Source organism: Delphinapterus leucas, chromosome 10 (genome assembly GCF_059928025.1).
Source record: "Delphinapterus leucas isolate spDelLeu-1000000601 "Yukka" chromosome 10, BTC_Dleu_Yukka2, whole genome shotgun sequence".
NCBI classification, from domain to species: Eukaryota; Metazoa; Chordata; class Mammalia; order Artiodactyla; family Monodontidae; genus Delphinapterus; species Delphinapterus leucas.
In genome coordinates this window covers 30,185,783-30,210,775 of record NC_143138.1, presented here as the reverse complement: position 1 = coordinate 30,210,775, position 24,993 = coordinate 30,185,783, and the positions used below count along the sequence as shown (strand labels likewise).

At 41.9% G+C, this 24,993-nt stretch overlaps 1 long non-coding RNA gene across 1 annotated transcript in view; it reads right to left on the bottom strand.

Annotated features, from left to right (window-relative positions):
* Positions 1 to 24,993, bottom strand: part of LOC149748190 (uncharacterized) — a 49,799-nt gene that overhangs the window by 24,137 nt on the left and 669 nt on the right. The window contains exons 2-4 of the long non-coding RNA XR_016394599.1: positions 5,811 to 6,007; positions 3,489 to 3,595; positions 1,148 to 1,340 (exon numbers count right to left, since the gene is read on the bottom strand). This is a non-coding gene — a long non-coding RNA (uncharacterized LOC149748190). The remainder of the gene's footprint in view (positions 1 to 1,147; positions 1,341 to 3,488; positions 3,596 to 5,810; positions 6,008 to 24,993) is intronic.

Genomic DNA, 24,993 nt, shown 5'->3' with positions numbered 1-24,993 from the left:
ACAGTGGCTGTTCCCTCTGCCGGGAATACATTTCCCTTGGATATCTGCAGTCAACTCTCCAAAATTCTAAGTTTTTGCTTATGCATCCCTTCTCAATGAGACCACTCTAACTGTCCTGTGTAAAATGACAACCCATCCCAACTCCTATCTGTACCCCCTCCTCATTACTAAAAACCCTTACCTGACTTTCTATTTCTTTTTCCATAATACATATCCCCTTCTAATAAGATATATACATTACTTATTTATTGTACATCTAGAGTTTGTTTTCTGTCTTCTCCCACTAGAATGTAAATCCTGTATGGGCACAGATCTGTCTGCTTTTTCATTATTGCTTCAGGCACCTAGAACAGTGCCTGGCACATATTAGATTCTCAATACATTATTTGTTGAATAAATTTTTGTGATTGTTTGATGTCTTTATCCTCCATTGGACACACAAATCCCATGACTATTTTGCTCATCAGTGCATACCTAAAGTCTAACAGATATCTGACACATAATAGGTGCTTATTAAATATTTGTTTTTATAAACAACTAAAATGGAGGAGATGTATCCAGAATTCAAGTCCTTTTACTCCTGGTCCATTTTCTTCCTGTGTTATGTGCGTAAGTGTTATTTCATTACTATATTGTAAACTCCTGCAGGAAGAAAACTAATACCTGGGTCTTCCACAGCACTTTGTATAAAACAAGTTGGCTTGTTTACTGATAAAAGAAAGAGTCTATCAACCAGTTAATCGATTGAAAGTATTTTGAGGGCTCCATATGGCTGTTACATGTAACCCAAGAAAGGAAACAAGACATATATTCACTTGATTGAGAAGTTCTAAGAATGAACTTGCGTGCTTTCTGAAATACAAGTTTGCCTATATCATACCCATGTTTGGAAATTTTTGATAAAGCAGGTACAGGAAGATGTGTGTTCCAAGACCTTTCACAAATGAAACCAAGCCTATCTGTCCAGCCAGCCTCTCCCTCAGCACTCCTTCAAATGTCCTACTCTGCAGCAGAAACATTGCTCTTCCCCGAATACACTATGCCATTTCCTGCCCCTATGCTTTTGCACATATGTTGTCTCCACTGGGCAAAATGCTACTCATTCTACTAGATACAGGCTATAAATACACAGAAAACGTGATCTTACCTGCATGTACAATGGAGGAGATTTACAAATTAGCTATTCCACAGAAAGGATCCAACTGGGACTACAGCAGCCCTGCCCATTGTCTTGGATAACTGTGGGGCCAATGTCTAGTCTTCTGTTTTGCACGTACAAAGACTCAGTTTGGTCAGTTTACACAGGGTTTTTCAAACATTGTAGAACTGAGTCACTCTAACTAAACAAACAAACAAACAAAAAATTCAGTTTAGCAACATAAAGGCCAATTTTTAACTTTACCCCCCAAAACATAACTGCCACATTGACTTGAATATTTGCTTGAGATAATAAGCATGATCTCTTCACGGTAGCAAATTCTACATAGGGAATCAGTTAAGGTAATATCCTCATATTACTTTTATGTGATGTTTGTAGGATCTGAGGCAATACCCCTATTAAAAATAGGGGTATTTTTAAAACCCAATATCAGTGATTTGTGCCTTTTCTTCTTATCTTGATCAGTCTTATTAGGGATTTTAAATTTTTCTTTCTTTTTCTTTTCAGAATATTTGACTTTATTAATAGTCTCTAGTGTGCATTTCTTTGCAATTTCATTAATTTCTGCTCTTATCTTTATTATTTCCTTTCTTCTCTTTTTGTTTTTACTTGTTTTTTGCTGTTTGCTTTTTATCCCAAGATAATTGTGATGGACACTTAAATCACTGGTGTTCAACTTTTCTTCTTTTCTAATATATGCATTTAAGATTATTAATTTTCCTCTAAGTACAGCTTTATCTGCATCTCACAAGTTTTGATATGATTTATTTTCCTTATCATCCAGTTCAAAATACTTCCCATTTCTGTTTAGATTTTTTTCCTTTATCCATGAGTTATTTATAAATGTATTGATCAGTTTTAGAACAGTTGAAGATTTTCTAGTTATATTTTTTGTTGATTTTTAGCTTAATTTCACTGTGATCAGACAATATAGTTGTTATGATTTTCATCTACTGAAATTTGTTTTGAGATTTGCTTTATGGCCCAGCATATGGCCCACTTTGGAAATATTCCATGTGCATTTGAAAATAACGTGTGTTCCTCCATTGTTAGGTATAGTATTCTGTAGATGATAATAAATTAGTGTCTGTTTTTGTTACTCAATTATTTCATATTCCTATTGACTGTCATCTGCTTCTTCTATTAGGTATTGAGAAAGGAAAGTTAAAATCTTCCCTATGATCATGGATTTGTCTAATTCTTACTTCAGTTACCTCATTTTTTGCTTTATATATATATTTTTTAATAAATTTATTTTTTATTTTTGGCTGCGTTGGGTTTTCGTTGTGGTGCACGGGCTTCTCGTTGCAGTGGCTTCTCTTATTGCAGAGAACGGCACGCAAGCTTCTGTAGTTGTGGCACACGGGCTTAGTTGCTCCGCAGCATGTGGGATCTGCCCGGGCCAGGGCTCGAACCCATGTCCCCTGCATTGACAGGTGGATTCTTAACCACTGTGCCACCAGGGAAGCCCTTGCTTTATATATTTTTGAGGCTATATTATTGGATGCACACAGATTCAGAACTGTTATATAATCTTGGTAGATGGACTGTTTTTTCAGTAGAAAATGTCACTCTTTATCTCTAGCATTATTTTTTGCCTTCTTCTGATATCAGTTTTCTTTTGGTTAGTGTTTATGTATATATTTTCCCAAGTTTTTACTTTCAATTTTTGTGTGTGGAGAAGTGGAGAAGGGGGATTAAGGTATGAAATATGATGCAGAATTGAGAATTCACAATGATGGAGATAAACCAGATTGGATGGAGTATGTGGATTCCAGAAAAAATAGAGAAGATGGCAGTACTGGGCTAGATTGTGGATAGCCTTGAATGCCATGATCAGAATCTGAGTTTTATGTTCATAGGATGATATCAAGGATAGGCAGACACATAACACAGAAAGTCGTTCAATCCCACAATCATTTACACTCCAGCTGGCTTCAAGACAGAGGCAGGTGCTCGGAGAAAACCATTTCCAGTAGCTGGTGTTGCTTACTGGAGCAACTTGGTCTACTATCACATCACAATGTGGCAACCACATTTCAATATGGGCACAGGGAGGGGACTGTGTAGAAGGTACCTGAGAACTTCAGATGGTTCTCTAGATTTATTTCAGTCACTGTGAATGTGCCCCGCTCCCATTTACCTCTCCTGGCACTCTCTCTCCTCCTTGGAGCTCCCTCAAACACCATTCCCAGCTGGTCACTGCATAGCTTTAGTTTTGTAACCTTCATCTAGTTGTTCCAACATTTTGAATTTCATTCCTCACGATTCTGACTCTGCCATTATACCCACCATAGGTATCTCTTAAAATTTTACTGCACTTTCTTACTTTTCAAATTGTGAACAGTCATCCATATCTTGACTTGTCAATAGTTGGTCCACCTCGGTGCTGTCTACTTCATACAATCTTGGAAAAGTCCTAAAGGTCCTAGAAGTCTGGGTAGAAGTCATTTATGATGTTTTATTACTTAGAGGAAATGAATACAGAAAATAGGAAAAGGGTAATATTAAACATTGGGAGGATGAGACAGATGGGATGCTCTTCACTCAAACAATTTAACATAAATGGAAGGGACAACAAGGTTATTTAAATCAATTTGATTAAAAAAATTGAACATGGAAAAAATGACATCATTTTTAAAATTGGATGAACTATATACCCTTAAGCCCTCAGGCAGGGAAACCCTTGCTTCATCCTCTCCCTGCCCCTGGCATTGTCGACTTACCCAGGCTGGGACTACACACTCAACCACAGGGCCCCACCCTCAGGGATGTCTCCCAGCTGTCCCCTTGCCCTTCCTCTTTATTCAGACTGGGTCTAGTTTTCTCACTCCACTTCCTCCCTCTGCTCTCTCCAACATGACCAAAGTCTGACCCCTTAGTAGCTGTCTATCACTTCTCTAGAACCTTCTATCACTTCTCAGAACCTTTAGTACCGGAAAAAAGCAACTTGAAGCAGATGAATTTGCAGATATCCAAAGAACGAAATGCCCAGATAGTTCATTGAGAAGAGAGGAAAGGAGAGCTGGGCATCCCTTTAGCTGGGCTTTTGCAGACAAGAATAAAGGCGTGCTGCATCAGTGTTGAAGGAACTTGAGGAAATATCAAGTTTACTTAGTAACTTAATGGAGTATTACTGGGCTATTTTTTTATCTCCATCATTCTGCCTCAAGGAAATGTGCCTTCTTTCCACCATAGACAACTTGACTCCACTGAGCTCTCTCACTCCACCTTCTTCCAGTACATTTTTCCATCTTTGGAGATTTTACTTTGTGGTTTGAGGGGTTTTAAGGTTTTACCGTTTGGGGATTTTTCTTTTCTCCAAAGACATCTGGGAAGTTTGATTCTGTATTATAAAACCAAAGGCAATCTATCTCAGTAATGTATTTGTGTACTTCTCTAGATAGTCATCCCTCGATATCTGAGGGGATTGGTTCCAGGACCCCCAGGGGTTACCAAAATCCACGGACGCTCAAGTCCCTTATGTAAAATGGAGTATAGTCGCCCTCTGCATCCTTGGATGCAGATACAGAGCAGACTGTATAACAAATATAATGTAAATTGTTACTCTGAGCCATCCAGAAAAGATGGAGAAAGAGCTGTGGGCTTTGAAAATGAAACTTGAGGAATAATTCCACTGGATTGGGTACAAATGCCTGAGTAAGCTGTCCTTTCATACTTTGGTTTTACATTTTCTAAACATTATTGACGAAGGAGACTGCCCTTAAGTTACTCCACAAGAAACACACTTACTGAGAAATAAGTAAGTACACAGCTGTCATTTTCAGCTTCGTAGGTTCTTTTTGTGGCATCAAAGATGTCTGTGTTCTTTATATTAAGGAGACTTCTTTCCATTATAAGTGTCATTCATGCTTATTATAAAAAAAAAAGATGATAAGAATCATCTGTAATTCCACTACCCGAAGGTACTTATGTTAATTTTCTCTTACTCCTTTTCTATCTGTATGTTTATATTTTCCATTGGAATCATAGTTGTCTTTGTATTCTGCTTTTAAAAAAATTGACATTATACAGTGTATATACATGGCATTTAAGCATATTTATATAAGACCAGTATTTTTCAGACAGTCAACTCAAATATTAGCTGATGTAATTTGTCAGTGTAGAAGATTCAAAGATACTTTTCTTTACTGTCTAGCCAAAAGACTTTTTAAAAGGCAAGGGATTTTGTTTAAGTAAGGGGTTGGCCCAACTAACAGGACAATAACATAGGAAACTTTCACTCTTCTTGCTTCCGTGCGCTTCCCAGGCTGTGACATGGTGACTCTACAGTAACATTGGGTGATACTCACAGCAGGGCAGGGCTCACTGAATGCTTTGCAAGCGGTTTCAAGACTGCCTATGATTTTCCTTTAAATATCCCTATCTGCAGATAACATACTCAATTTATCTACACACATTTAAATTCTCTTTTGGTTTTAGTTTACATTTGGGTGCAGAGTGGCAGACCTGGGGAGCAGAGATGGGAAATTATGGAATTGTGGGGTGAAAAAAAACAACTGGAGGTTAATTGAAGTGTTTCTTGTTTATAAAAATTATGAAGATGAATGGGGAATGTTTTAGCAACATGGGGTAAGGGAAACTTTGGTGCCAAACAGACCTGGGTGCAAATGTAGACTCTGCCACTTACCTTTTCTGAGGCTTGGTTTCCTTATTTGTAAAAATGTAAATAACACCTTCCTCAAAGTGTTGTTGGAAAGTTTAAATGAAAAAGATACGTGTGAAGCCTCAGAGCCTGATAGATTAGACAGGCGTGTTCAGTGTTAGTATCCAGTCCTTCTCCCACAGCTAAGCTGCATGGGTTTCAGAGCTCAGAATGAAGAGATTCTGGAGGGGAAAATAAAAATGTATAAGTAACATCATGACATGTTAGTACGTTAATAGAACTTAGTTCTACTCTGAATTATATTTATTATTATGTATTTTTGGAGTTATTTTCTTTCCATAACCCTGATACCTCCTCTAAATCATAATTATATTTTGCATTTTGTAGTAACTGCAAACTTAAAAGACATTTACAGACAGTATTTTGCATGATTTGGCCAAGAACGCAGTAAGGCACGTATTACCAAAACCGTTTTATAGATATAAAAGCCATGGCTCAGGCTGCTTTTCTGGTGCATGTTTATAACACTAAGATTAGGGCCCAGGTCCCCTAACAGCTGCCACTGAACTTCGTCCATAGCTCAAGAATGCTGTGATCATTAAAAGTTTAAAATGTATGCTCTGTAAAGTATCTCTGTAGAGTAAGGGAAAATATCAGATGTCTATAACTGAACCAGAATGATAGATTATGCAATAAAAATGAACACGTTTTTACCAAAGGCAAACACAATATGCAAGAAAGATCAAGCTGAGAAACCCTCAGGATTTGGAAAACTGAGTGTTTTCTTTCATTCCTAGTCCACTAGGGAGCACTGTTACCCACTCTCAGGGCAGACCTGGCACCACCTCAGGAGCTGTTTCCTTCTTCCAGTCTAAAAAGTTAGGTAACTATTGCAAGTTTACAGATTCCCTGGTCTAAGGGCTTTTTTCCCATTTCCCAATTATTTTGCTTTGAGGATAAGGTGCCTCAAATTCAAAACATATGTTTAAAATATTTTATCTATATACGTCCTATTAGAGCTCAATTCCCTCCCTTTAAAAAATTCCTTACAGCTCATTTAACATGTATTAAATTTTTAAAAAAAGAAGAAAGGAGCTCATGAGGACCATTTGATCTTCACAACAACCCTATAGGGCAATTCGTTTTTCTATTTTACACCCGAGGAAACAATTTCAGAGAAATTTTCCTAGAGTCAATCTACAAACTCCCTTTGAATGTGTTTTACTCCTGCTCTGGTTCATTTTATTAAGTAACTAAGTATTCATAACATTTTACCCCAAGTCTTAGCTCCTAACACTGATAATGTTCAAATCGAATAGAGAAAAAGTAGTGATAACTGTCTAAATTCTGGATTGTTCACACCAAAATTCGAATGGTTTCATTTTGTGTATGTACATTTGTCTATATACATATAAAATTACATTTGTACCCAATTTCTATACCAATACTTTGTGGCACTTTTGGTGTCCTGGGTCTTGATGTTTGCAGTTTCTTTACTGTCACTGAAGAAAATCTGTGTGATTTTCTTCAGTACTAATAATTATGGCACATAGTGTCTGTCTTATTAGTTCTACATCCTGAGGTCTCAAACTAAAAGCTAAGGAGTCTCCTTGAATGAATGAACATTATCTATCTACCTATCTACACAATCTTTTATGTGTACAGCATACAGGATTGGGGGACATGAGGTCCCTGTATTTTCCATCTTTCTCTCTTATTTGGACTGTCACTCCAGTTCAAAGGTTGCTTTCTCTCTCTCCTACCACCACCTCTCAATCTAACTCCTGCTTTTTACCAGGGTAAGTAACCTACAATGCAGCTAAGGTTACGTGTCTTCCTCCCTCTTTCCTATCTATTGCTCATGACCCAGATAGGTGATGCCTTCCCATGAAGGCCTCTCCCATCTCTCCAGACTTTGTTTTCATGTCTGATGGTACAAGCATCATATCCTACCTATTAAAATAGTCTCGCCTTTTTTCCCTCCCCAACACCTTTTTTATCCTGCACCACTTCTTGAGGACAATATTATTTACCTTTACATCCCCTAATGCCATGCTTAAGCTTGAACGTGCATAAGAACTCTATGGGGATCTTGTTGAAATACTGATTCTGATTCAGTAGGCCTGGGGTGGGGCCTGCGACTCTGCACTTCCCAGAGAATATTAATACTACAGGTTCATAGGCCACGCTTTGAGCAGCAAGGCCCTTGCATAATGTTTTGCACATGGCAGGTGTTAACTCACATGTACTAGAAAATTAAAAGTTAGAAAGGAAATGCAAAGAAAATGAGATAGCACTACACAACCACCACTATGGCAACATCAGTTGTTGGTACGGATGTCTGAGTGCCTGGATTCTCATAAAATGGGGATTTAAAATAGTGTACCTACTTTAAGATCTGGCTGTCCTTTTCTTTTTTTTACAAAATTATCATATACTTACCCTATATCTAGTAGTTCCTCTCTTAGATATTTACCAAAGAGAAATGAAAACACACGTCCACAAAAAAGACCTGTACAAGAATGTTCAAAACAGTTTTATTCACAACAGCCAAAAACTGAAAATACTCCTGTGTCCATTAACTGGTAAATGGATAAATAAATTGTGGTATATCTGTACTGTGCGATGCTGGCTACTATTTCAACACCATGGAATACTGGCTTGAGTTCTCCCATGAGGTTGCAATTATGTAAGGTAGAGCTGCAGTCATCGGAAGGCTTGCCTGGGGCTGCAGAACTTGCTTCCAAGATGGCTCACTCGTCTGGCTGTTGGCAGGGGGCCTCAGTTCCTTCCCACACGCTGCTCTCCATGGAGCTGCATGAGTTCCTAATGAAAGGCCACTGACTTCTGTCACTGAGTGATCCATGAGAGAGGACTGCTGTGGCCTTGCCTGGCTCCAACCTGCTGCCAGGCCTGTCTTGAGGCTTTCTTGGTCAATGTTGGGCCAAAGACTCCTAATAAAAAGGTATGAAGTACTGATACACACAACAACATGGGTAAATTTCAAATGCATCATGTTAGTGAAACAACCAGACACAAAAGAGTACTTATTATATGATTTTATTCCTTTTATATGATGTTACAGAGGGTAAAACAAATCTATAACTTTTAAAAAAGTCAAACAGTGGTTACCTGGGGAAAGGGGTAGACAGGAAGGGTTATAAAGGTACTCACCCAGGGGAATGAAACGTCGTGTGTTTTGACAGGACTTTGAATTACACAGGTGTATGTATTTGTCAAAACTCAGAACAGTATGCTTTAGATTTGTACACTTTAGTCTTTGTAAATTTTATTTAAAAAGAAGAATAACTCTAAACAAATTCTGTACTACCATTATTGATATGCTGCTGCTGAAATGTTTCTAAGTGAAGTGTACTGATAACAATGACAACTGACATTGAAATGCATCAAACAATAAGATGAATTGATGGATGAACAGATGGCTAGATACATGGGTAAAGCAAGTACAGAATATGTTTACAGCTGATTCTTGAACAATGTCAGGTTAGGAGTGCCAACCTTCCGTGCAGTCAAAACTCCGATTATAACTTCCTTTATAACTGTATCCATGGTTCCATATTCATGGGTTCCATCAACTGCAGATTGTGTAGTACTGTAGTACTATTTCTTGAAAAAAGCCTGTTATATAAGTGGACCCACGTAGTTCAAAGCCACATTGTTGAAGGGACAACTATACTGCAGAATCTAGATGGTGGGCATATGGGTGTTTTTTAAGTTTTCTGAATGCTTGAAAATTCTCATAATAAAATGTTTAAAAGAAAACAACCTACTACAACAGTGAGGAGACACTTCTGCTTATATCTGTACCCCTGATCCCAGCTCAGGGCTGATGCCTCTAACATCCATTTGGAGAGGCCCTGACAGCATTGTGCAGCTCACCACCTGTGCAGAGAGAAAAAAATCAGGTGTGCACTCGGACAGATGGAGAGCAACATGGCAAAGGTCTAGAAATACTGGTCGACGTGGGACCTTCAGTTACTTACAGAGGATCTAAGCCTCCTGAAGAACACAGACCAACATGGACTGAAGCTTCCAGTGGCAACCAGAGTGGCTGGGAGAACAGGAGAGAGAAAATCTGAGACCTGTTCATCATTCCAGGCCATACATGATTCACAAATACCCTAATGAAATGTCTTGGTGGTTAAAATCTAACATACGTTGACATAGTTAACTTAGAAATGTCTGCAATTCTATGTGTAAATCTAACTCTTTAGTACTTTTTGTCCATTTAATCCATAGTCTTTCTGCTGGGTTAATTTGAAATGGTAACCTTCTCTGTTAATTGATTTCAGTTGGATATCAGCAATGTCATTCATTGCTGGACCGTCCAATGGGGTGTAGGCGCCTCTTCTTACTGAGTGGAACACTGATTCCCCAAAGCTGGCTTACTACTAGAATCACCTGGGGAGCTTTTAAAGCCAGGGTGATGCTGGCCGCCCTAGGACAGTTGAATCTACATGGGAAGGCGGGTAGGAGAGAGGCCTGGGCATCTGTACTTTTTATTTTTATTTGTTTATATTTTTTTTGGCCACGCCATGCAGCTTGCAGGATCTTAGTTCCCTGACCAGGGATCAAACCTGCACCCCCTGCAGTGGAAGCTTGGAGTCTTAACCACTGGACCGCCAGGGAGTTCCCTCCCCTGTACTTTTTAAATGCTCTCCTGGTGAGTTTAATATGTGTCACATAACTAGACCTTAAATTTTCAAAGTTAAAAAGTTTTCAAAGGGACTGCGAAGAAGATAAAATTTTACTTAAAAAATGCCGTTTTGGGTAAAGGTTTTTAAGTTTTGTGGGCATCTATTTCTTCCAACTCTTAGAGATACATGTCAAAGTGCGATATAGGCTGATGAGTGCTCATTAAAACAGGACAAACTTCAGCTTTAGATTCCCAGAGTTAATAAGATCTCATTGGCAGAAATTAGTTTAATCCTATGGAAACTGACATCTAGGAGAATGCTACCAGTGCCCCAAATTCTGATGTGTGTATATCTGATCAGCATAGCTGGATTACCTTAAAGGTGGGCTCAGCACGGGTTTAAGGCAGATGCCAAAATATATACTTGGAAAAAAATTTATATTTGCTATTTCAAAAGTTGTGTGGGAGGAGTCATTATGGTAAAAAAGAAAAAAAAATAATTATATTAGCATTGATTACAGTTATTCTATCTATGGGAGGCTGGGAGGAACCATGGCCGTTGCCAGGACTGTGGACATGAAAGCTGCTCGCAGCCTGGCTGAGGGAGTAGAAGGGGCTTCTGCACCGAGGGATCACCTTGCTTCCTGCTCTCTGTTCTCCTTTGGTCCCCAGACAGGAGTCAGCACCAGTCAATTAGAAAGTCAAAGTACCCGAGGAGGAGGAGGGTGGCGGAGAGAGCTTGCACCTGGCCCAGCAGGTTTTGCACTATGAACTCAATTGAGAACAATGTGCTAATTGTCCTTTGTTTGCTGAGCTGGGCCTGGAGCCAGTGCAGAGCTGGCCCTGAGAAGCTTCCAGAGCCTGGGGATCAGGTGTGGGGAACTAGCACTGGCTGCCTGGGGGTAGAAGTGGGGAGGGCACACAGCAGGTGTTCCACAGACGGTTAGAAACTTCCCACAATTTACAGGTTTCAGAGTTTCTCTTATTAGAGAAAGGGACAGAAAATGGCTAAAAAGTCAGGCCAGTAACAATCAAATCAGAACACTAAACTCCAGGAAGAACGCACTAAACTCCACTGGACTAAATGTGCAGACGCTCCTCCAGAGTTAGGGTTTTGTCCAAATGTCAAAACTCTTCTTGGCCTTCAGGATGTCTGACCTGTAGCAAGTAGGAGGGCCAGAAAAACGACCAGACCTAGTTCTCCAAGTTCTCCCTCCCGGACAACATGGAATAATCCCTTCAACTGCAGGGCAGCCCCCCATTTTGAATAAGAGACAGTGAATAGGACTTCCCTGGTGGTCCAGTGGTTAAGACTCCGTGCTTCCAACGCAGGGGATGCCGGTTTGATCCCTGGTCAGGGAACAAAGATCCCACATGCCGTGTGGCCAAAAAAAAAAAAAAGAAACAGAGAGAGAGAGTGAATGAGGCAACCTCCCTCAGAAGCAGGACTTTCTGGAAAGCAGAACAGAGGCTTTGCTCCATTATCACTATGCATTGAAAGGGTAAAAACTGTACAGCTATCATCTTGCTATTGGTCTTTCTGATGTATCAATGCAGGAAAAAAATTTAAATGTGTGCAAAAGAAAACACACTTTTCAAAAACACACACACAAAACTGTCACAAGCAGTTATCTTTGGGCGGTGGGATTGTGGAAGAACTTTATTTCTACATTTCTAGAACACCTTACTTTATGTGTGTATATATGTGTGTGTGTATTTATTTATTTATACAAAGACCATGAACATCTAAAACTCAGGAAAACCATGAAGTTAGTTCTATAGTAAAATCAGTTTAAAAACTGCAGATATATTTACAGCAGCCGAGACCCAGAAGCAACTTAAGTGTATGTCAACAGGTGAATGGATAAAAAAGATGTGGAATATATACACAGTGGAATATTACTCAGCCATAAAAAAGAATGAAATAATGTCATCTGCAGCAACATGGATGGACCTAGAGATTATCATACTAAGTGAAGTCAGGCAAAGACAATTATATGATATCATTTATATGTGCAATCTAAAAAATTGATACAAATGAACTTACTTACAAAACAGAAACAGACTCACAGACATAGAAAACAAACTTAAGGTTACCAAAGGGGAAAGGGGAGGGGAGGGACAAATTAGGAGCTGGGGATGAACAGATACACACTCCTATATATAAAATAGATAAACAACAAGGACCTACTGTACAGCACAAGGAACTATATTCAATATCTTGTAATAACCTATAAGGGAAAAGAATCTGAAAAAAATATATATATATAAATCACATGCTGTACACCTGGAACTAATACAACACGGCAAATCAACTATATTTCAATAAAAAAACTGCAGGTGTACGCTCTTGCCCATGCATTTAATTATGGATGCATGGATGGATAACTTGGCCTTGGAGCTGGCATTCTCTGGGCTTCCCTCAAGAGGAGAGGGAAGGGAAAAATTTTAAGTGTACATTTCCTCATTAGTATGACTGGCAGAATAGTGATCATTTTGATAGTATTTTGTTTATGGAGCTTTCTTAAAGGATAGAGAGAGAGATTTATATCTCAAGAAAAGTCTCCACTGCTTTCCTCTGGTCATTTAAAATTCGTAAGACCATCAAAAACAGGGCTGAGCCCTCTCTTCTGCCACTCTGACAAAATGCCACTAGCTTTCTTTTCTTGGAAACGATGGTGGTTAGGTCCTGCTTTTAGCTCTCTGGAGATGCCAAGCAGAAGTAGGTCATTACAACATGTATCAGGTCCTTAACTTGTCCCACCTTGGCTCCAGTCACTTTGTCTGCCTTTGACCCTTCACCTTGCTTCAATATCCAATCACTATGTCACACCCACAATGCATGGGAACATCAAGTCACCAGGAAAGAACAAAACCAAAGAAAAAAACAAAACCCAAATCCTGTGAGTTGGCTGGGACTAATGTCATCGCCCCTACTCCCATTTTAAAGATGAGGAAACTGAGGCATGGAAAGGTTCTGGGGGTGCCCTGAGTTAAGAGCTCCCCAACTCTGCTCTCGTGTTGCCTGCCCCATGGTGGTGCCAGAGTCTGGCCCATGATGCCATCTGCCTTGGCACCGGCTACAAATTTGTACCCACCCTCTGCCCTGCCCTGCCCTGCCCCTCCTCGTGTGCCAGCTCCACACCGTTAAGACCACAGTGGCAGCGAGTTATCGGGGCCCAAGCAGACTGATGCTGTCATTCTAATTTTTACAAGTCATTTTATATATTTTAATTTTAAATTATATAAGAAATACATGAAAGCAGGCACAATGTAAGAAATTCAAAGGCTATCAAAGAATATAAAATAAAAAGTGAAAAGCCTTCTTAATCATCTCCCTGTGTTCATCTACCTCCTGCCTCAAGAGACATACTCGAAGACTCACTCTGTCTCCGGAGGCGACCACAAGGTCATTGGTGCACACTGTCCAGCAAAACAACTGTCAAAACGCTTGCTATGGTGATCGCTATATGCCTCCTGCTCTAGTTCTTTCCAGTTTCATGTTCCCGAAACATGAGGCCTGGGCTGGGATAGCTCGTAAGGAGGACAAGTCAAGGTAGGGGAGTAGCAATGCAGGTCTGAACAAGAGCGGGGGCCGTAGAAACAGCGCAGAGGGTACAGGTGTGAACAGAGTTTATTCTGGCGCCATGTCTGGGATCACCTCGTGGCCTGCCTCATCTCCTTCCTCTCATCTCTTCTTTTACCACAGACCAGCCCTGGAACATCTCCTTTCTCATTCTCTAGAACCAAAGCTGGCTTAAGAAGGAGGTTTTGTGTTGTTTTTTTTTGTGGTACGCGGGCCTCTCACTGCCATGGCTTCTCCCGTTGCAGAGCACAGGCTCCAGACGCACAGGCCCAGCGGCCATGGCTCACAGGCCCAGCCGCTCCACAGCATGTGGGATCTTCCTGGAACGGGGCACGAACCCGTGTCCCCTGCATCGGCAGGCAGACTCTCAACCACTGTGCCACCAGGGAAGCCCAAGAAGGAGGTTTTTAATGAGCTCTCTCCCAGCCCTCTAAACCTCAGCATCAACTCTGCTTTTTGTCTGGGTCTAACCAGGGTCCAACCCTGATGGTGTACCCTAGACCTGATCAGTGGGTCCATGATACATCGCTGTACTGCTAACATGCTCAGCAAGCCCGATCCTCTTAATTTGGTGGGCTGTCCTTGCCCTCAAATGTCCCCCGCCCTTGAATCCCAGCCCAGAAGCAGAGCCTGAGAGCCTGCGGTGGCCCCAACACAGGGCTCTGTGTGCCAGAATGAACTTCCTCCTGGCATCTACAACCTGGCTCATCTCTTTAGCAACCCCCCACCCCCATCGTGAATGGGTCCAGTTAATGAGGTATATGGCAGGTCACAAAAGCAGGAAAGTGACGGGTAGCAAAGGTACATGCTTCAATTGACATCACAGGCAGGGGTGGCAGGAAAGAACCGTCCAGAACACTTGTTCTCAAGCTGGGGATGGAGCTTAGGTCACTGGCCACTCTCAGCTATTTCTGTGCACACACCCTTCAGCCATTGGCACCAGCACAGAGGTGGGGCCAGCTGACCACTGATGTCACTGGTGGTATGTTTCTTCTCTGTCCACCTGAATCCTGTGGTCCACGCATAGTACTGTGGGACAAGCGGGGTATGGTGTGCTAAGACCGGTGTGAACTATCAGCTCGGGAGCAACTTCATAGTGCTTCCATCCTAAACTCTACCTTTTAAGATGAAGAATACAACCCAGATCGTGAATCAAACAAGGAGATCTGCCATATGCTTTCTCAGGATGCCTGAATGTTGGTGAGAATCCCCTACATCTCTGCCCCCTGGACCTCAACGTTAGCTGCGTCAATACAATTGCCCCAGGGCACTGAGCTATTGCTTAAAGGCACAGTTAGTCCTGAGGACATGGAGAGAGAGGAAGACGGCTCAGGACTTGCAGTGGGAACCCAGCTGGAGGTTCCAGGTCTGACAGTAATGGGCTGTGATCTCGAACCTGCCCCCCTGGGCCTCAGCCTCCCTACCTGGACAGCAAATAGGACGGACTCACATACCTTCTAAGGTCCTTTCCAACTTTCACATTTGATGAGTCTATGTTTGCCTCCATTACTGAAACAGGAGAAGCCACTTAAGTTTCTTTCTCACCCAAGCCACTGCGCCACATTATTAAGACCAGGAAATGGCTTATTGACATGTTTAACCAAGATGGTGCACCTGACCACCATCCAGGCATTTGCTTGGTGACAGTGTCCTAGCTGGATTGATGGGTAACTGGACTACAAGGTCCTGGAAGAAGCAAACTCTTGACTATTCTTACCTGGGTTAACACAGAATTATGCACACAGTAGGCCCTCAATAATGCACTGAATGAAAAGAGTTGGACTGAGACATCCTACCCTTCTCACCGAATCCACCATAAAACAAAGAATGTCCCGTGGAGGCTTTGGGGGCTTGAAATGCACCTTGTAGAGGAGAAAATTCTCTGTGCTCAAAAAACTGACCCAGGGTCGATGTGCACCCCATGCCAATCTGTTCAGTGAACAGATCCAGACACACGAATCTGCCCAGATGGAAGATAGTCGGTTTACAAGACTGCTTCAGTGCTTAGGAAGTTCCTAAAGTACCCAAGAAGCAGGTACAAACATGCCCCAGAAGGCTGTTCAAAGTAGTACGATATAATCTGACAGCTTTATAATGCCCTGAGGGAAGACATGAGTGTTTCAAATTTGCTATTCAGAACTAAGTAGGTAATTAAAGCTTCTTACATGTAAAACACAGGCTTGATTTCAATAATCTCTGAGGTCCTTTTTGGCTTTAACTTTCTGTAGTCATTCATAAACTTAAACACCTTGGAAATAATCATTTCATACATTACATACCATGCTCAGGGAAGAAATATTTTTAGGTTCATTCCAGGTGCGTTCTAGATACATTGAGAAATCAAAAAGAAAAAAAAATGTGTGTGCGTGGGGGTGAAGAATGAGGTAACAGAAGGATAAACTCACATCCTAGGTTATTTTAATGTTTTCTGCTTCCTTATTTGCAAAATGACTCTAGCCATCTTCAAACTATACGTTGAAAAGAAAGGGCTAATATGTCACAGAGCTCAAAGTGTAGTTGAATTTTTAAATTAATTTTTTAAAAACATGATTCCAGTGTACAAAGGATGAGTGCTGTTTTAACAATGTATTTATATGTAACTTCAACTTATTCCAGAAAGGACTTAAGGTGGCATCATATAAACTAAAAGTAAAAATCAGAGAAAAGAAAAACAAGGTTGGGACAAACTCCAACAGAGAATGCCATACAAAGGGCCAGTGATAATAGTCTCCATTTCTCCCTTACGGATGGGCACACATTCAAATACAGCATGAAATATCCAGATGAGTTAAAATTTTTATCTCTTCTTTAACTTGCTCAATACCCACTCCAAGTATTCTCTCATTTGAGTTTGCCCCATGTGTATATCACACAGCTTCTTGAGGATGGCAAACAGAAATGTTTCCATTTACAAAGGACTTGGACAGATTAACTAATTTGCCTGTAGTCACATAACTAGTTTTGGTGGAACACATAATTAGGATCATTAAAGAAAAGAATGGGCTCCTGAAAAATTGTATACAATCTCCCTTTGTGTAGGACTTTGAGAAAGGAGATAAATAACCATCTACCTAGGGCGCCTTAAATGTCATTCTTCTTGAAAAGACCATTAATTAGTATAAATTTTATCTCTGTAATTTTAAGTTTTTACAACACTGCAGTCTTCAAAACATCTGAAATTATGAACAACTGTATAAGCTCTATTAACCAAGTGAATTTCTATATAAGCAGAGATTTAATGAGTATGGGGAGAGAGGCGTGTAAAGCTCATGTGGAGGGTGATACGGGCAGTGGGAATGGGGCAAAAGTTTCAGGGTGGGAATGAGATTTGTGTCTTTGGGAAGAAGAGAGGCCAGTGTGTCAGGAATGATGTGCCTGAGGCAGTGAGTTGGAGGGAACCGAGGTCCAAGGAATACTCAGGTGATACAGAGCAGCAGCTGTAGGAGCCTGGATGAGTTCTGGATGTGATGAGAGCCCACTGGTGGGGTCTGAGCCATAGGAAGGGATTTTCTAACAAAAGCTCCAGCTGAATGCTGAGTGAGGACTAGACAGCAAGGGGCAGGAAGGGAAGCAAGCAGCCCAGGAGGGGGCGTAGTTGAGTCCAGGGAAGAAGAGAAGGTGGCTGAGGTACTGCAGGAGGAGGTAAGAAGCAAACTGGGGGTATCCTTGCAAGTAGGTGAGGTCAGGGGTCAGGCTGTTGTGTCAGGAAGCCGGGGTTTTCTTTAGGGCAAAGGTCAGTCACCCCAGCCCGGGGGGCGGGTTCTGTCACAGGCAGGTGGGTGATGTCAGCAAGCAGCCACATGACCCTGGCCAGCAAGTATGGGACACTGACCAGCAGGTGGGGCACACTTGCAATCAGGTAAATTACTCTGGCAGGTGGACCAGCCACCTCTTTGAGTAGGTTACGAATTGTGTCCCTTGCAAACTCAGAGGTTGAAGTCCTGACCCCCAGCACTTCAGACAGGGCCTTTAAAGAAGTGATTAAGGTCAAATGAGGTCCTAAGGGTGAGCCAAATCCAAATATGACTGGTGTCCTTACAAGAAGAGATTAGGACGCATACATGCACAGGGGAAGCCCATGTGAAGACAAAGAGAGAGAAGATGGTCACCTACGAGTCAAAGAGAGGCCCTTGGAAGAAACCAACCCTGCTGACGCCTTCTGAAAGCTAGAGGTCCAAGAAACTTCGACTTAACTTGAAGTTTCTCACGGAATTTAGAATCATAAGAAAATAAATTTCTGTTGTTTAAGCCACCCAGTCTGTGGTACTTTGTAATGGCAGCCCCAGAAAACTAATACAGGTGGATAACTTCCCTGAATCTCTGGGAGGTCCTGCATGGTCTGAGTCCCACATCCAAGTAGCTGAGAGAGGCTGCTGAGCACATGGAAGACGTGCAGGGATCATCTGAAGTTCACGCGCTACAGGGGGGATTCGGCCAATCAGTGGGTGACCTGGCAAACATCCGAGATGAGAGCAAAACAGCTCACTGGCAACAAGAGTATCTGAGTGTTGCAGATGTATTACACAGAGGGGAAAATGAGAAGATACGGGATTTCGGTGAGCAGCACGGTGACTCCACTGAATCCCTAGAGGCTGGACCATAGCAGGCGATCCTTGAGGACATCAGGGCCTGTGGTTGAGAAGCTTGTGTGGGCAGTTGAAAAACCATGATGCTGGGTGTCCGGGGGGGAGTTGGGCATGGATGCCCTGCGGGGAGTCAGTAACGATACCACTAGGACCTAAAGCAGCAGCAGTGAGGAGTCAGGACTCCACTGGCTTCTGGAAAAGGGGCCAGAAATCCACCTAATTCTCCTCTGAGGCGGTACACTGGAGCTGAGTGCATAACCTGACTTTCTCTTCTTACCAGCTGTTTAGCTTTACCACATTTCTTGCTCCCTCACCTGTTTCTGTATCTGCAGAATCTGTTCAGACCCAGACTAGGCCCGGGAGGGTAGCACAGATGAGCTGCTCTGTGCACTCATCCAGCCCTATGATTTTATAAAGGTCTTTTTTCTTTTTTTCATTTTGAGTTTTAGTATAAAGAGTGACATTTCTTAAAAGATTCCATTTTGTTTGTTGGTATGATTTGACATTCAGGAAGCAATAACCCAATTAAGTTTTGCTAACCAATTTTGTACTCCTTCTAGAAAAGTGACTTCTAGGAAACAGAAACAGCCTTCTGTTTATTTCCGACAAATTGTGCCAACGGAACAAGTACATCTTTTATTTTAAGGGGTGTCAGAAACCATCAGAATATCCAGGGCTCCTGTACCATACCTGGAACAAAGATAATTCACCTAACAGAACCAATTACATAACAGATCTAGATGCCTTAGGTTAAGTAAGGCAGATTACATTCATGACTGGTCAGAAATAGGAAAGGGCACAGCCAGTTTTTTTCATGGCAAAGAAGAAAGGATAGATATCTTCAGGAAAGAAAACTAGCCTGAAACATTCCAAAGCAGTTCAAAGCAAATATGAAATTATCTGGAAATCTTGGATATAATTATAAAGACTCTTGCTATTTTTTCCATCCTCCTCTGTAATATACCTGAATTTTTTTGCGGTACGCGGGCCTCTCACTGTTGCGGTCTCTCCCACTGCGGAGCACAGGCTCCGGACGCGCAGGCTCAGCGGCCATGGCTCACGGGCCCAGCCGCTCCGCGGCACGTGGGATCCTCCCAGACTGGGGCACGAACCCATGTCCCCTGCATCGGCAGGCGGACTCTCAACCACTGCGCCACCAGGGAAGCCCCCTGAATTATTTTTGTTAGAGTGTGTGCCTCAGCATTTAAGAGAGCTGGGCTCTGACCCCAGTAGTCTGAGCTTTAGTGTAGAGCCATTACCAAGACCCCAGAGTCTGGAAGCAGCTGCAGAGACAATCTGGGGCTGGATATTTTCTGTTGATTATTAGTTTGTACCTTCAGAAGTTAAATTCCAGTTTCAAAGCTCAAGGCTGGCCTGTGCACTGGTGAATTGGGGCATCTTAGATCCGTCCGTGGGCTGCCAGAGCTGGAAGGAGTGGCAGAGGCCACGCTGTCCACTCCCTGCGATCTGCCAGACCTGAGTTTGAATCCTCACTCAGCAGCTGAGCAATCCTGGGCCAGTATCTCCGCCTGTTTGAGCCTCCATGCCCTCATCTGCAAAACAGGCCCCCTTACAGTACTAGCCTCTTCGGGTTATTATCAAAAAATGAGATAAAACAGTAAAGTACTCAGCACACGTGCTAAGTGTCAGTGATTGTTACTGCTATGACCAGAAAAATGTTCCTCGACGTGAACGATGGTCAGGAGAAAGCTGGGCTCTGGGGGAAATTACATGACATACAGCTGAGTTAAATTTAAACGTCCTGGCATTTGGGGCGTGAGATTATGCATGTCCCGTTTGTTCATTCACTGGGTACAAGACTGCATAAAGAGTAGACAGAAACTGGCTGCCGTATAGGTCAGGTGGTGATGGAGACAGCTGCTGTATGGGCATCAGGAGAGAAGGGCTCCCTTCATTCACTTCATCATCAATAAGTAGGAACATTTTGAAAGAAGTATTTTTTCCTGAGCAGTTGCTCTCAAGAGTAGGCTTAAGATATTCAGTACACCATATTTTTAACAGATGTGCTGTCATCCAGGTTTTGCTGTTCAATTTATAGAGCACAGGCAGAGTAGATTTTGCATAATTCTGAAGGGCCCTAGGATTTTTGGAATGGTAAATGAGCTCTGGCTTCAACTTAAAGTCACCAGCGGCATTAGCCCCTAGCAAGAAAGTCAGCCTGTCCTTTGAAGTTTTGAAGTCAGGCATTGACTGCTCCTCTCCAGCTATGAAAGTCCTAGATGCCATCTTCTTTCAATAGAAGGCTGTTGCATTTACATTGAAAATCTGTTGTTTAATGTAACCGCCTTCGTTAATTATCTTAGCTGGATCTTTTGGATAACTTGCTGCAGCTTCTACATCGCTACTTGCTGCTTCACCTTGCATTTTTATGTTATGGAAAAAGATTCTTTCCTTAAACCTCATGAACCAGCCCTGCTAGCTTCAAACATTTCTTCTGCAGCTTCCTTATCTCTCTTAGCTTTCATAGAATTGAACAGAGTTAGGGCCTTGCTCTGGATCAGGCTTTGGTTTAAGGGAATGCTGTGGCTGGTTTAATCTTCTATCCAGACCGCTAACACTTTTTCCGTATCAGCGTTAAGGCTATTTCACTTTCTTATCATTCACGTGTTCACCGGAGCAGCACTTTTAACTTCCTTTAAGAACTTTTCCTTTGCTTTCACACCTTGGCTGTTTGGCACAAGAGGCCTCCCTTTCAGCCTACCTTGGTTTTCAGCGTGCCTTCCTCACTGAGACTAATCATTTCTAGCTTCTGATTTAAAGTGAGGGACATGGGAATCCTCCTTTCATATGAACACTCAGAGGTCACTGTAGGGTTATTAATTAGCCTAATTTCAATATTGTTGTGTCTCAGGGAATACGGAGGTGCGAGGAGAGAAAGAGAGATGGGGGAACAGCTGGTTGGTAGAGCAGTCAGAACACACACAGCTTTTGTTGATTGAATGTGCTGTCCTACATGGGAGCAGTTTGTGGTGCCCCCAAACAATTACAAGAGTAACATCAAAGGTCACTGATCACAGATCACCATAACAAGTATAATCATGATGTAAAAGTTTGAAATACTGTAAGAATTGCCAAAATGTGACACAGAGACACAAAGTGAGCAAATGCTGTTGGGAAAATGGTGCTGATAGAGTTGCTCGATGCAGGGTTGCCACAAACCTTCAATGTGTTAAAAAACGCAGTATCTGTGAAGGGCAGTAAAATGAGGGATGCCTGTATTCTACTTATTTAGTTAGCTGCTCCTGCTGAAAGACTGACTCTCTATTGTTTCAACAAATGTTTCAGGATTGAATCTCTTTAGTCTGGCCTGGGGCGTGTCCCCACCACCCATCACAGAACTAATTCCTCTGGTCAAGGAAGCAGAATTTGCTCGAATAGGCCGGGCTTGGGTCTGAGTTAAGTGTAACCAGCTCATCACAATTTGTCTGGGACTTTTCTGGTTTCGGCACTAGAAGTCCCATGCCCCAGGAAACCCCTCAATTTAGGTCAAAATTTGCCCTAAAGAAGTCCATGCCGGAGAAGAGGGGAGTGTTGTCAGCCCCAAAAGACTCTCGCGACTAGGAGTGAAGGTGGGATGGTTTTCTGGAGGAACCCCCAGAAGGGGAAATGGATTCTGGGAAGGCCAAGTAACAAAGTAATATCTTCTCCATGTGCCTTTCTGGATTAGAGGTACCTTGAGGACAGTGATTGAATCTTACTTATTTTTGCATCTTTCCTAAAATTTAGCACACTGCCTTCCACATAGGAGGGCCTCAAAAGAATTTCTCCTATTTCTTGCACAACTTTATTAAATACTTTAAAAAATTCCTGTAGAGGGAAGAATGTCTAACACTAAGTAGTTCATGATGGATAATACAGGATCACTTTTAACATGAGCACTTAAAATAGTTTATAGTCTTATTTGATTGAGATTATTGAAATGCAATCTTGCTGAAAATGGGGTGGGTGCAGAGTTTGTGTTAAACTTTCAAAATTATTAAAGTACTATGATTCCTAAGGTCCTTTCCCCATCATATTTAAGAGAAAACCTCTATTATGTTTTCTTTACATTAACATCTAGTATATATTAAAAAGTGAAACTTAAAATACATTCCTTTCGACTTGAAATTTGATTCACTAGTTTCAGTTTTGTCGTTACACCAGACTGAGCAGTGGACAGGAATTGTTTTTCTTGGGGCAGGGTGTGACTTCCCTTGTGAAACTTTTTTCCTGTAATTTCTAGCTTCTGACCCATTCCTGCCAGCAATGAGTGATGCATCCCAATTAGGAGTTTAAAAGAAAAATAACTGCATGAAGAGCTATGCCGTTGATTTTGAAAACAGGATAAAACATTTTAAATATTTTACACTAATGAATAAATGCTAAGTCTTGAGTCTACTTAATGGGGGGAAAAAGATACTCCCTCTAACATGCTGCTTCCAAACTTGACATTGGCCATGGAGGCAAAGACTCTAGTTGTAATTAGTTTGTGTGAATTTAGCCAAGTCGGTTCTCTCTGGGGCACCACATTCATTTGTACATGACGGATTTAGACAATAGCTCCTAGTTCATTTCAATCTCCAACACAAAAATGGGCTTAAATTTCATCCCTATTTCTAAGATTTATATGAAATTCCTTTTTCAAAAGCTGAGCTGAAAGAAAATTATAAATGAACGTTATTATTTTGTCTATCTATATAAAGGAATATATCAGAAAAATCACACTGGAAATGGAGAATTTGTTACTGTTATGTTTTCTTTTATTATAATTAAATGCTTCCAATGACCCTATAGTGGACTCTCTGGTGGCCTTCCCAGCACCCACTACACCTCACTTCCATTGACAGAAGAAGTGCAGCTTGGGAAAGAGAACTCAGCTCGAAGCGCAGACTGAATTGGTCTGCTGAATTTCATATGCTGGCTTAGGTTTGGGCATATGACACAATTGTAGACTGACTGAAGGAGATAGTTGCTGGAGCCAAACACAAAAAACAAAAAAACTAAGAAGTCATGTCCATTACCCAGAGGAAGTGAAAAATGAATCATATGATCCCTGCTGCTACTGTTTATCTTTACCACTAGAGGAACCAGAAGCCAATTCTGTTAATAGCTCCATGAGGAGTTAGAAAGAACTCAGGACACAGTGACATTGTTGAGCTGCTAATTCAACCAGTTCTGAAGCCTGCCCTACCTCTGGACTTCCTGTTTTGTGAGATAAGAAATATCCTTATTATTTAAGCATCTGAAATAGATTTTCATTTGTGGTTGACATAGGAAATATTTGTAGGATAACAGATGCTTGGGACAAAAAGATCCTTATGAATCATTCTGTCCTCTGTTCTTGACCACGTTATCTTACAGAGGAGACCAGGCTGCATAGGACTCCCTGATCTGACCCAGTCACATGGGCAGGGGCAGGGACAGTGAATGAAGGGAGCTCTTCTCTCCTGATGCCCATACAGCAGCTGTCTCCATCACCACCTGACCTATACGGCAGCCAGTTTCTGTCTACTCTTTATGCAGTCATGTACCCAGTGAATGAACAAACGGGACATGCATAATCTCACGCCCCAAATGCCAGGACGTTTAAATTTAACTCAGCTGTATGTCATGTAATTTCCCCCAGAGCTCACCTTTCCCCTGACCATCGTTCACGTCGAGGAACATTTTTCTGGTCATAGCAGTAACAATCACTGACACTTAGCACGTGTGCTGAGTACTTTACTGTTTTATCTCATTTTTTGATAATAACCCGAAGAGGCTAGTACTGTAAGGGGGCCTGTTTTGCAGATGAGGGCATGGAGGCTCAAACAGGCGGAGATACTGGCCCAGGATTGCTCAGCTGCTGAGTGAGGATTCAAACTCAGGTCTGGCAGATCGCAGGGACTGGACAGCGTGGCCTCTGCCACTCCTTCCAGCTCTGGCAGCCCACGGATGGATCTAAGATGCCCCAATTCACCAGTGCACAGGCCAGCCTTGAGCTTTGAAACTGGAATTAACTTCTGAAGGTACAAACTAATAATCAACAGAAAATATCCAGCCCCAGATTGTCTCTGCAGCTGCTTCCAGACTCTGGGGTCTTGGTAATGGCTCTACACTAAAGCTCCAGACCCACACGCATGTGTTAAAAAGAAACGCCCATTTCTCAGCTGGTAGCCGTTCCTAGTTCCCTACTGCAAGAACCGTGTTTCTGTATTTCTTGCAACCTTACTCATAAACTGCCTAGTACTCAATTCGCGTGTAATACGGTGATCACTTCTCCAGCAACACGGACACATACTGCTTTGGTAGAGACACACTGTATTTTTCCCAACTAACTGGAACTGGCTAAAGCTGCTCTAGACTCGTGCTGGGCCCTGGGGCTGCCAAAGTCGTTTT